Consider the following 13,649-nt stretch of genomic DNA (forward strand, 5'->3'; position numbering starts at 1 on the left):
GCTGTAGTAGCTATTCTCATATCAGACAAAATAGACTTTAAAATAAGGACTATTAGAAGAGACAAAGAAGGACACTACATAATGATCAAGGGATCGATCCAAGAAGAAGATATAACAATTGTAAATACTTATGCACCCAACATAGGAGCACCTCAATACATAAGGCAAATACTAAGAGCCATAAAAGGGGAAATCGACAGTAACACATTTATAGTAGGGGACTTTTACACCCCACTTTCACCCATGGACAGATCACCCAAAATGAAAATAAATAAGGTAATACAAGCTTTAAATGATACATTAAACAAGATGGACTTAATTGATATTTATAGGACACTCCATCCGAAAACAACAGAATACACATTTTTCTCAAGTGCTCATGGAAAATTCTCCAGGATAGATCATATCTTGGGTCATAAATCAAGCCTTGGAAAATTTAAGAAAATTGAAATTGTATCAAGTATCTTTTCCGACCACAATGCTATGAGACTAGATATCAATTACAGGAAAAGATCTGTAAAAAATACAAACACATGGAGGCTAAACAATACACTACTTAATAATTAAGTGATCAATGAAGAAATCAAGGAGAAAGTAAAAAAAAAACCTAGAAACAAATGACAATGGAGACACAATGACCCAAAACCTATGGGGTGCAGCAAAAGCAGTTCTAAGGGGGAAGTTTATAGCAATACAAGCCCACCTTAAGAAGCAGGAAACATCTCGAATAAACAACCTAACCTTGCACCTCAAGCAATTAGAGAAAGAAGAACAAAAAAAACCCAAAGCTAGCAGAAGGAAAAAAATCATATCAGAAATAAATGAAAAAGAAATGAAGGAAACAATAGCAAAGATCAATAAAACTAAAAGCTGGTTCTTTGAGAAGATAAACAAAATAGATAGACCACTAGCCAGACTCATCAAGAAAAAAAGGGAGAAGACTCAAATCAATAGAATTAGAAATGAAAAAGGAGAAGTAACAACTGACACTGCAGAAATAAAAAAAGATCATGAGAGATTACTACAAGTAACTCTATGCCAATAAAATGGACAACCTGGAAGAAACGGACAAATTCTTAGAAATTCACAACCTGCCAAGACTGAATCAGGAAGAAATAGAAAATATGAACAGACCAATCACAAGCACTGAAATTGAAACTGTGATTAAAAATCTTCCAACAAACAAAATCCCAGGACCAGATGGCTTCACAGGTGAATTCTATCAAACATTTAGAGAAGAGCTAACACCTATCCTTCTCAAACTCTTCCAAAATATAGCAGAGAGAGGAACACTCCCAAATTCCTTCTACGAGGCCACCATCACCTTGATACCAAAACCAGACAAGGATGTCACAAAGAAAGACAACTACAGGCCAATATCACTGATGAACATAGATGCAAAAATCCTCAACAAAGTACTAGCAAACAGAATCCAACAGCACATTAAAAGGATCATACACCATGATCAAGTGGGGTTTATTCCAGGAATGCAAGGATTCTTCAATATACGCAAACCTATCAAAGTGATAAACCATATTAACAAATTGAAGGAGAAAAACCATATGATCATCTCCATAGATGCAGAGAAAGCTTTTGACAAAATTCAACACCCATTTATGATAAAAACCCTGCAGAAAGTAGGCATAGAGGGAACTTTCCTCAACATAATAAAGGCCATATATGACAAGCCCACAGCCAACATCATCCTCAATGGTGAAAATCTGAAAGCATTTCCACTAAGATCAGGAACAAGACAAGGTTGCCCACTCTCACCACTCTTATTCAACATAGTTCTGGAAATTTTAGCCACAGCAATCAGAGAAGAAAAGGAAATAAAAGGAATCCAAATCGGGAAAGAAGAAGTAAAGCTGTCACTGTTTGCAGATGACATGATACTATACATAGAGAATCCTAAAGATGCTACCAGAAAATTACTAGAGCTAATCAATGAATTTGGTAAAGTGGCAGTATACAAAATTAATGCACAGAAATCTCTGGCATTCCTATACACTAATGATGAAAAATCTGAAAGTGAAATCAAGAAAACACTCCCATTTACCATTGCAACAAAAAGAATAAATTATCTAGGAATAAACCTACCTAAGAAGACAAAAGACCTGTATGCAGAAAATTATAAGACACTGATGAAAGAAATTAAAGATGATACAAATAGATGGAGAGATACACCATGTTCTTGGATGGGAAGAATCAACATTGTGAAAATGACTCTACTACTCAAAGCAATCTATAGATTCAATGCAATCCCTATCAAACTACCACTGACATTTTTCACAGAACTAGAACAAAAAATTTCGCAATTTGTATGGAAACACAAAAGATCCTGAATAGCCAAAGCAATCTTGAGAACGAAAAATGGAGCTGGAGGAATCAGGCTCCCTGACTTCAGACTATACTACAAAGCTACAGTAATCAAGACAGTATGGTACTGGCACAAAAACAGGAAGATAGATCAATGGAACAGGATAGAAATCCCAGAGATAAACCCACGCACATATGGACACCTTATCTTTGATAAAGGTGACAGGAATGTACAGTGGAGAAAGGACAGCCTCTTCAATAAGTGGTGCTGGGAAAACTGGACAGATACATGTAAAAGTATGAGATTAGATCACTCCCTAACACCATACACAAAAATAAGCTCAAACTGGATTAAAGACCTAAATGTAAGGCCAGAAACTATCAAACTCTTAGAGGAAAACATAGGCAGAACGCTCTATGACATAAATCACAGCAAGATCCTTTCTGACCCACATCCTAGAGTAATGGAAATAAAAACAAAGATAAACAAATGGGACCTAATGAAACTTCAAAGCTTTTGCACAGCAAAGGAAACCATAAACAAGACGAAAAGACAACCCTCAGAATGGGAGAAAATATTTGCAAATGAAGCAACTGACAAAGGATTAATCTCCAAAATTTACAAGCAGCTCATGCAGCTCAATAACAGAAAAGCAAACAACCCAATCCAAAAATGGGCAGAAGACCTAAATAGACATTTCTCCAAAGAAGATATACAGACTGCCAACAAACACATGAAAGGATGCTCAACAACATTAATCATTAGAGAAATGCAAATCAAAACTACAATGAGATATCATCTCACACCAGTCAGAATGGCCATCATCAAAAAATCTAGAAACAATAAATGCTGGAGAGGGTGTGGAGAAAAGGGAACACTCTTGCACTGCTGGTGGGAATGTGAATTGGTTCAGCCACTATGGAGAACAGTATGGAGGTTCCTTAAAAAACTACAAATAGAACTACCCAGCAATCCCACTACTGGGCATATACCCTGAGAAAACCAAAATTCAAAAAGAGTCACGTACCAAAATGTTCATTGCAGCTCTATTTACAATAGCCCGGAGATGGAAAAAACCTAAGTGCCCATCATTGGATGAATGGATAAAGAAGATGTGGCACATATATACAATGGAATATTACTCAGCCATAAAAAGAAACGAAATTGAGCTATTTATAATGAGGTGGATAGACCTAGAGTCTGCCATACAGAGTGAAGTAAGTCAGAAAGAAAAAGACAAATACCATATGCTAACACATATATATATGGAATTTAAGGAAAAAAATGTCATGAAGAACCTAGGGGTAAGACAGGAATAAAGACACAGACCTACTGGAGAACAGACTTGAGGATATGGGGAGGGGGAAGGGTGAGCTGTGACAGGGCGAGAGAGAGTCATGGACATATACACACTAACAAACGTAAGGTAGATCGCTAGTGGGAAGCAGCCACATGGCACAGGGATATCGGCTCGGTGCTTTGTGACTGCCTGGAGGGCGGGAGCGTGGGAGGGAGGGAGACGCAAGATGGAAGAGATATGGGAACATATGTATATGTATAACTGATTCACTTTGTCATAAAGCAGAAACTAACACACCATTGTAAAGCAATTATACCCCAATAAAGATGTTAAAAAAAAACACACAATAGTTTCAAACAGTATCAAATTTATAGGGATAAATCTGACAAAGATGTACAAAACTTATGCAGTGAAAACTACAAAACATTCCTCAGAGAAATCAAAGAACACATTTTAAAATAGAGAGATAAACCATGTTCATGGATCAGAAGATTAATTATGGTTATTATTTTTCCCCATTTGATCTATAGATTCAATGCAATCTCAATGAAAATTGAGCAGCCTCTTCTTCAGGAATTGACATGCTGATTCTAAAACTCATATGTAATGATAAAGGACTTGAAATAGCCAAATCATCTTTGAAGGAGAGAATAACAAAATTCTGTGAAAGAGAACAGGTTTTTCAAAGATGTTTCAATGAAGAAAAGATAGTCTTTCCAACAAATGTGGGTGAAACAATTGGATAATCATATGCCAAAAAAAAAAAAAAGAGAAAAAGAACTTTGATCTATACAAAAATTAACCGTCAAACTGTGTCATATGCCAGATTGTAAAACCTAAAGCTGTAAAATGTCCAATAGAACAAATAGCAGGAAATTTTTGAGACTTTTTATTAAGCAAAGTTTTCTTTCAACATCAAAAGCACAATCCATAAAATTAGAAAATAATAAAATTAATAATTTGATTTCTCTAAATTAAGAAGTGTCTCTCTTTGAAAGGCACTGCTAAGAAAAAGAAAAGATAAACCACAGACTGGCAGAAAATATTTGCAAACACATATGTGATGAAGGACTAGTAATCGCAAACTCAATAATATTTTAAAAAATCTAAAAAAATAAACAAAAACAAAAGATTTGAATAGATACATCGTAAGGAGAATATACAGATAATAATAAATACATGAAAAAATTCCTAACATCACTGCAGCACCAAGCCATATTGGAATCTGAAACAAAAGGAAAAGTCAGTAATATTAATGCTGTCTTTATTTAAATTTTTGATACTGTGTTCACTATGGGTATTTTTCAGTATTTTTCTATTTTTTAAATATTATTTATCTTGATTACTGAGTTTCTTGGCATCCCCTCAAATTTTGTGCCCAGGATGAGTGTCTCACTCATTTGATCATATTATTGACTCTGCTTCATATCATTAGTAATTAATAAAAGGAAATTAAAATCATAATAAAATACACTTATACACCTACTAGAATGTCTAAGATTAAAATACGATTGGTCATTCCTAGTGTTGGTGAGGATGTGGAATCCCTGAAACTCTCATACACTGGAGGTGGGAATGTAAATAGTACAACCACCTTGAAAAGCATACTCCTACCATATGACAAAGTCATTCCACTCTTAGATATTTATGCAAGAGAAATGAAAGCATATTTCCACAGAAAGCCTTGTACACAAATGTTAATAGCTTTATTTGTAATAACCCAAAACTAGAAACAATCCAAATGTGCATTAATGGTTAAAACAGATTAACACGTTATAGTGTATTCATACCATGGAATACTAATCAGTAATAAAAAGGGAATGAGCTACTGATAGATGCAAAAACATGGATGAGCCTCAAAATAATTATGCTTTATGAAAGAAACCAGAAAAAAAAGAGAGTGCCTACTATATGATACCATTGACATAAAATATTAGAAAATGCCAACTAGTTTATAGTGATAGAAACTAAAACAGTGATTTCCAGGGGCCAGGCAGGGGTAGTTATAGGGAGTAGAGGCAAGATGGGATTACATGGGGCACAAAGACATTTTGAGAGGGAATTATATAAGCACTATCTTGATTGTGGTAATGGTTTTACAGGTCAGTGCATCTGCCAAAACTTATGGAATTGGACATTTAAAATTTGTACAATTTACTGTAGGTCAATTATACTTCAATAAAGCTGATTAAGAAATATATGGTCGTACAAAAAGAAGTCATGTCAATCTATTACTTGATAGATATCACTTAAAAATGCCAAAGGAGGGGGCTTCCCTGGTGGCGCAGTGGATGAGAGTCCGCCTGCCGATGCAGGGGACGCGGGTTCGTGCCCCGGTCTGGGAGGATCCCACATGCCGCGGAGCGGCAAGGCCCGTGGGCCATGGCCGCTGAGCCTGCGCGTCGAGAGCCTGTGCTCCGCAACGGGAGAAGCCACGGCAGTGAGAGGCCCGCGTACCGCAAAAACAAACAAACAAACAAAATATGCTAAGGGAAATGCCTGGAAGAATCCAGTATTTGTCTCTGGGGAGTACTGGCGTTCGAAGTCCAGGAAAGAAGACTGCTACTTTTTGTTATAAGCCTTTTATATCTTTTGATTTCAAAATGCACTATATATAGTGCATTGTTTTGATAAAAATTAAAATCACTATTAAAAAGGGAAAAAGCAGGAGGAATTTTGATGAACGCAAAGGTTAAAAAAACACAGGAATGTCCATAATAATACTAATAAATAGTAGATAGCAATGTGGAAAAGACGTTAAACTACATTATTTTATTCTCAGGGCCACTGATTATTGCCCCTGTTGCTTATCTGGGATTCTCTAGATGTTAAAGAAATATTATCCTTGTCTTCCTCAAAATAATATTTCCTGAAATATTAAGAAACTGCCACCATCTCTCCAAGAACTTACAATCTCTTGTTGGAAAGCCACGTTTTTATTCTTCCTGGGAGGTCCCTAAATATAAGAACCACTTTATCACTTTACTTCTTTAGATCACACATTTTCTTATATATTAGAAGACAGAAGGAATTTCACTATGGAGAAAAATGATAGTATGTTGTGATAACTATATAAGCCAGGTTCAGGACAGTCATCAGCAGTGACCTCTAAAACCTGGCTTGTCACCTTCATGTACCAGAATGCCGTGTAATTAAGGGCAACTCATTTAGTTTCTTTGAGACGTACTTTCTCAAATACAAAGTTAGGAAGCTAGACTATAGTAGTTCTCCAAATCTCCTGGCTCTAGATATATTTAGTTCTATGAAATGATGGCTAAATGCTGTATTTTATTGAACTGAAAATGCCATTGATTGTAAGATGTACTATTATTTAATAATATATCTTTAATAGTACATAGTTATTTAATGATTTCTAGCAAGCATGCCTCTTACATATACTAAGGTATTAACATTTAAATATACAATTTCTATTTCTCTCATCATACTGAAATCATACCTTCTCTCAAGAGTCAGCTACCTCTAATGGAAAAATTGTCACTTGATTCCTGCTTCCCAGTGGCCTCTGTTTTTGGCCTGGTCAGATGGATTTAATCATATCTTATTACTTGAATGGGTGTTGGTTCCCCTCAGGAGAAAATATGACCTGTCTCCTCCAAGAATTAGAAAAGCAAAGCGTTGCAGGGTAATTAGTACTATTATTGGGGAAGGGGAGGCGGTAAATAGGAAATAAATAGACATGGGTCCTCATGACTTTTACTGAAAATAGGCAGGAAAAATACCCAGCTGATCAGTAAGAAAATACGTATTTACTTTTGCTTGCTCAAGCTTGGGAATGAGTACAGAAGCAAGCTAGCTCTGGGACCAATTTCTTTCTGCCCTTGCTGCCCTGCAAATGACATTCTTACCGGACCATTAAGAATACTGTTATAGGGCTTCCCTGGTGGCGCAGTGGTTGAGAGTCCGCCTGCCGATGCAGGGGACACGGGTTCGTGCCCCGGTTCGGGAAGATCCCACATGCCGCGGAGCGGCTGGGCCGGTGAGTCATGGCTGCTGGGCCTGCGTGTCCGGGGCCTGTGCTCCTCAACGGGAGAGGCCACAACAGTGAGAGGCCCGCGTACCGCAAAAAAAAAAAAAAAAAAAGAATACTGTTATAACTTCTAGTGAGGTCACCTGCTGGGCCTCAGTAGTGGGACGATTACACCTATCGGAAATAATGACCCATAACTAGAATAAAACACATTAACAACATCACATTTACCCAAGATAATGCATTTCACCGTTTCATATTGCAGAGACCAAGTTAATCAGTAAAAGCATTCCCAAAACCCGGGAGCAACTAACAGGCACAGAGTAGATAATGAATATAAAAGCAGAATGTGCAGGCTCGGTTTTTTTTTTTTTTTTTCCTTTAAAACTGAGAAGATATGTAATGGGCAGTCACGGTTGGAGCACTAGTTTGGGAATGGGTGATTCTACCTTCCGTCTGTGGGCTCATCTGCTGAAAGGCAGAGCAGAAGTGACTTCCTCTGGACATAAGAGAAAACCTGAGGTTGTGAGGTTTGATGGAAAGAGCTCCAGATTAGGATTAGAAGAGCAGCTGTGCTGTTAATGAGCTGTGTGACCTTGAGCAATTCACTTCACCTCTCTGAGCTTCAATTTCTTATCTGCAAAATGAACAGCTTAGACTAGGCGATCTCTGAAATCCCCTCCAATTCTCATATCTTGTGATTTGAAGCAGAATGTCAACCTGACATGGGGATGCTGTGAAAAGTAATAAAAAGGCCTATAAAATTTTGGAGCTCTGTGATCTTCAGAACTGCAGGCAGAAAGGATCAGACTGCAATGGCATTTCAGAGACTGCTTTGACACGATGGATGGAGGCCCAGGTAAAACTCAGGAACTTTAGAGAATGCAGCATCAGGACCAAAATAACATAAGGCTGTGGTTCTTCGATTATCTTCTGTCTTGGGCAAATGCTTAGGTTGACTATAATTTATTTCAGGAATTTCAATACCTATAGTAACAGGAAAAAAACTAGTCATAAATAAGGCAGATTAGACAAGATAAATAAACCCTAATTCTTAAGATATATAACACACCTAAAAGTGCAACCTTACAGTTCAGTCGTTTTAGAAGTTAAGGGAACATGAGAGTAGAAAATTAGTTAAATGTCTTAGAGTTTTCAAAGTCTCATAATTTTTGGCTTTGTTTCCATGACTGAGCACTTTTGTTTGAGAAAACACATTTCCTAACACCACCACATCATTTCCACGTGACTAGAAACAATCATAGGAAAATATTTATAATGAAATACGAAATAATGAAACATGAAGCTCCAAAAATCTTGAGACCAATGCCATGGTATGTGTCTTACCTCCTACACCCTGGTTTGCAGATGCTCCATTCTTATGACTCTTGTCAGTATTTTGGAAGAAAAAGACCTACAGTGACCTTTTCATTTTGATCAAGACACAAAGTATTGAGTTGATTTTAGGGAAAAAGCAGAAGTGGGTACAGTACCTGCTGGCATTTTGCATGCAGAACCCCACTGACACCTGTACACCAAACCCTCTGGGACACGAAAACTCTAATCTTGCTACATAATGCTGTTCCATTTTAGCCTCACATTATTACTTGAATTGAATTTTAAATTAGTCTACTTACAGAACAAATTACCAAAAGTTTAATTTTCCTTTTCCAACAAATCCCACTGCAAGCACCAGCCACCTGAAGCCAAGAGAGCTGTAGGTTTTGTCCAAATGCAGGTAAATATCAAAACCAACTAATTCTCTTGCAAAATAAATATGCAACCCATTTATACTAACAATCTTTGGTCAAGCCAGATTTTAGCCAAACATAATCAGAAATGGTCTTTTAGTAGAACTTTCTTCTTTTTACTCCTAAGTAAAATACAGAAAATAATGAAAAGTCTGTTAGCTTCTTGTAATGAAGGCAAAAGTGATTGAAAAAAAGCTGTAAAAATTGATGATATCTGGCTGACATTATTTAAATAGACAATGGCTCTATCAATAAAAAGAAGCCTTAAGAAATGTGTTTCATGACAGAAATATATTAACCACTTTTCATCATCTGGAACCTTCGTAAATCAATAAGAGATAATATTTACTCTATCCTGCTGGGGTGGCTTTTTGTATTTCTAAGAGGATTTAATTCTGGTTGCCATAGTTATGACAGAGTTCTAGAATGAATTTTGTTTCATCATAATTGCTGCATGTTAGTATGTAAACAGCTGAACTCTACCTTCAACAGGCAGAACTCAATTGTGAATAAAGAAAACTCCTTATCATAAAGTGGTTGAACTAGAATTCAAAACATACCATTGAGCCCTTGCTCTCCTCAGAGAGTTAGCAAATACTTCTCAAACATTTTTAGCATAGTTATCTCTGAAAGGCACATCAATAGTACAAGAAGAATGCAGAAGAAGATTTAAAATGTTTAAAGTGATGTGGAGATTTACAGAAGTTAAAATAATTTATTCTTGGTCTGTACCATAGGTCATAAGGAAAATTTTGACCTTTGGGCTATTGATCTCTCTTTTTACCAAATACCTGTCACTTCATGTAGATATTAAATTTGAAATGTGTTATTTCCCAGCCAATTCAATGCCAATTGGTTCAATATCAGTTTATCCACTAAAAAAAGAGAAAGAAAAACAATCCAGGGAAATTACTCTTAAGCTTGATATGCTTTAGCATTACTTTCAAAGGCCACAACATAAAAGAAAGAAAAGGAAAACACGTATCCTCTTGTTACTTCTTTGAGGTGCAAATATCCAGAAAATATGAAATCAAAAAGAATTGGGGCCATCTCCTTTCGGATCTGGGCTACTGCAGCACTAGGGTGTCAGTTGGTCCCGGCCAGAACACTTCAGTTCTTCCCTGCAAGGATATATTCAATAACTGATTGGTGTGTTCCTTTAATACAAGAAAATGGAAATGGAACAGCCAGAGGAAACCTTTCCCAACACCAAAGCCAATGGCGAATTTGGTAAACGCCCTGCTGAAGATATGGAAGACGAACACGCTTTTAAAGATCTAGAAACACTGATGAGATGGTTGAATTACACATTCTGCTTCAGAGCAAGAATGCTGGGGCAGTGATTGGAAAAGGAGGCAAGAATATTAAGGCTCTCCGTACAGACCACAATGCCAGTGTTTCAGTCCCAGACAACAGTGGCCCCGAACGCACACTGAGTATCAGTGCTGATATTGAAACAATTGGAGAAATTCTGAAGAAAATCATCCCTACCTTGAAAGAGGGCCTGCAGTTGCCATCACCCACTGCAACCAGCCAGCTCCCGCTGGAATCTGATGCTGTGGAATGCTTAAATTACCAACACTATAAAGGACGCGACTTTGCGAGTTGAGATTGTTGATTCATCAGAGTCTGGCTGGAGGAATTATTGGAGTCAAAGGTGCTAAAATCAAAGAAATTTGAGAGAACACGCAGACAACAATCAAGCTTTTCCAGGAATGTGGTCCTCAATCCACTGACAGAGTGGTTCTTATTGGAGGAAAACCTGATAGGGTTGTAGAGTGCATAAAGCTCATCCTTGATCTTATATCAGAGTCTCCCATCAAAGGACGTGCTCAGCCTTATGATCCCAGTTTTTATGACGAAACCTATGATTACTGTGGTTTTACAATGATGTTTGATGACCGCTGTGGACGTCGCGTGGGATTTCCCATGCAGGGAAGAGGTGGTTTTGACAGAATGCCTCCTGGTCAGGGTGGGAGTCCCATGCTTCCATCCAGAAGAGATTGTGATGATAGGAGCCCTCGTCGAGGACCTCCTCCACCTCCTCCTGGACGAGGGGGCCGGGGTGGTGGCAGAGCTCAGAATCTTCCTCCTTCTCCACCACCACCACCTAGAGGAGGGGATCTAATGGCCTATGACAGAAGAGGAAGACCTGGAGACCATTATGATGGCATGGGTGGTTTCAGTGCTGATGAAACCTGGGACTCTGCAGTAGATACATGGAGCCCATCAGAGCCACAGATGGCTTATGAACCACAGGGTGGCTCTGGAAATGATTATTCCTATGCAGGGGGTCGTGGCATATGGTGATCTTGGTGGACCTATTATTACTACACAAGTAACTACTCCCAAAGATCTGGCTCGATCTGTTATTGGCGAAGGTGGTCAGCAGATTAAACAAATCCGTCATGAGTCAGGAGCATCGATCAAAATTGATGAGCCTTTAGAAGGGTCCAAAGATTGGATCATTACCATTACAGGAACACAGGCCCAGATACAGAATGCACAGTACTTACTGCAGGACAGTGCGAAGCAATATTCTGGAAAGTTTTTCTAAGACTAGTGAAGAACTGAAGGAGTCCTGCATCTTTTTTTTTTTTTATCTGCTTTTGTTTAAAAAGCCAACATTCCTCTGCTTCATAGGTGTTCTGCATTTGAGGTGTAGTGAAATCTTTGCTGTCACCAGATATAATGTTTCAGTTCCTCACAAACAGGGTTGGGGGTTGGGGGAGGGTGTGCAGAAACTAACATTGAAATTTTGCAACAGCAGCAGAGTGAGTGAATTTTAATTTTTGCTCATTGTTGGTGGTTTAAAAAAAAAATCCCCCCATGTAATTATTGCGAACACTTTGCTTTGTGGTCACTGTAATATTTGGGGGGAGGGTGGGACAGGGAGGAAAAGTACTGATAGTCCATATGTCCCTGGCATCTATTCGGAGCAGTGTGCAGAATGTAATGCTCTTTTGTAAGAAATGTTTTATGATTTTTAAAATAAATTTAGTGAACCTCAAAAAAAAAAAAAAAGAATTGGATCCCACAAACAGGGAAACAGGTGTTCTTATGTGCCCTAAGAAAAACCCAAACACAATTTTCATAGACAAAAGCCCAACAATCTGCCAGTAGCAATTCAAATGTCAGTTCAGTTAAAAAGATAACCCTTTAAACTTTGAAAAACAACATACCTCTGTTAATCACAGAATCTTTTAAAATATGTATTTGTCTGGTAAAGTTTGACAATGCTGCCTGTGAAATCCAAAAGGAGAACATGTCATGAGAATATGGAAGCACAAGAAACTTCAACTAAAATTGTCTTTTCCCATATGGCAACTTAAGACAAATAGTCCTAAGCGTGTTATTTTGAGAGACACACAATTTTGAAATAACTGGATATACCTCAAATTATTCTAGAAGTGAAAAGTAGAAAGAAGTTCTTTGGCTTATTCACCTTAGACTTTTCCTGTTTAGTTAGAGGTTGCATTCAATTACCTTCCATTTGAAACTCTTCTGATTCTATATTTGTAGTATTTATTGTTTTGAGGGGGAACCATTTTCATATATATGTTAGATTTGAATCACGACCATTTGCATGACATTTTATTAAAATATATGGTTTGAACATGAATAAGACAGTGTGTTAATTATTCAAGAGATATGAAGATAAATAAGATAATTCTTACCCAACGGAACACATACTAGAAGAACTAAATAGAAAAGTAGGGAGGAGTGTTAAGACAAATAATACTAGATAATTACATAATAGGGGCTGTGTATGAATGGGATAAAAGAAGTAAGAGCAGAGAGCTGTGACAGTAAACCCAGCAAAGACATACGCCCTTCGCTAGATCAGAAAAGGCTTCAAGGAGGCACTGGCATTTGAGTTGGACGCCATTAAAGGAAGTTCAACAGAGTAGCTTTAGTGAGGCATATTCTAATATTCTGAAAGGCAGGAAAATACTAGCAAAAAAAAAAATGATGACCAGGACAGGATATGTGAAATTTTTTTTTCCAGAAGCTTGACAAACTTTTAATAGATGTTGGTATAAGCAAATGCAGACTAATTGAAGTACATGTTGTCATTTTTAAAAAGCCACACAATGGTTGTGAAAATTTTAAGTTATTTTTGTATATTGAGAGCAGGGATATTTCCATCATATGGTAGAGCCTAGAAAGAGATATTTTATTTCTTGAGTGATAGAAAGTAGCAGCTGGTGGGGCAAAGAATGGGCTGTAGAAAGAATACTTGCTCTGACTCTTACTAACTGGATGAAACTGGAAAAGGTACTTTACCTT

At 37.4% G+C, this 13,649-nt stretch overlaps 1 pseudogene; it reads left to right on the forward strand.

Moving 5' to 3' along the window:
- Positions 1-10,516: 10,516 nt before the first annotated feature.
- LOC111175125 (heterogeneous nuclear ribonucleoprotein K pseudogene) lies at positions 10,517-12,721 on the forward strand (annotated as a pseudogene).
- The last annotated feature ends 928 nt before the right edge of the window (positions 12,722-13,649 follow it).

This window comes from Delphinapterus leucas, chromosome 18 (genome assembly GCF_059928025.1).
Source record: "Delphinapterus leucas isolate spDelLeu-1000000601 "Yukka" chromosome 18, BTC_Dleu_Yukka2, whole genome shotgun sequence".
Lineage (NCBI taxonomy): Eukaryota > Metazoa > Chordata > Mammalia > Artiodactyla > Monodontidae > Delphinapterus > Delphinapterus leucas.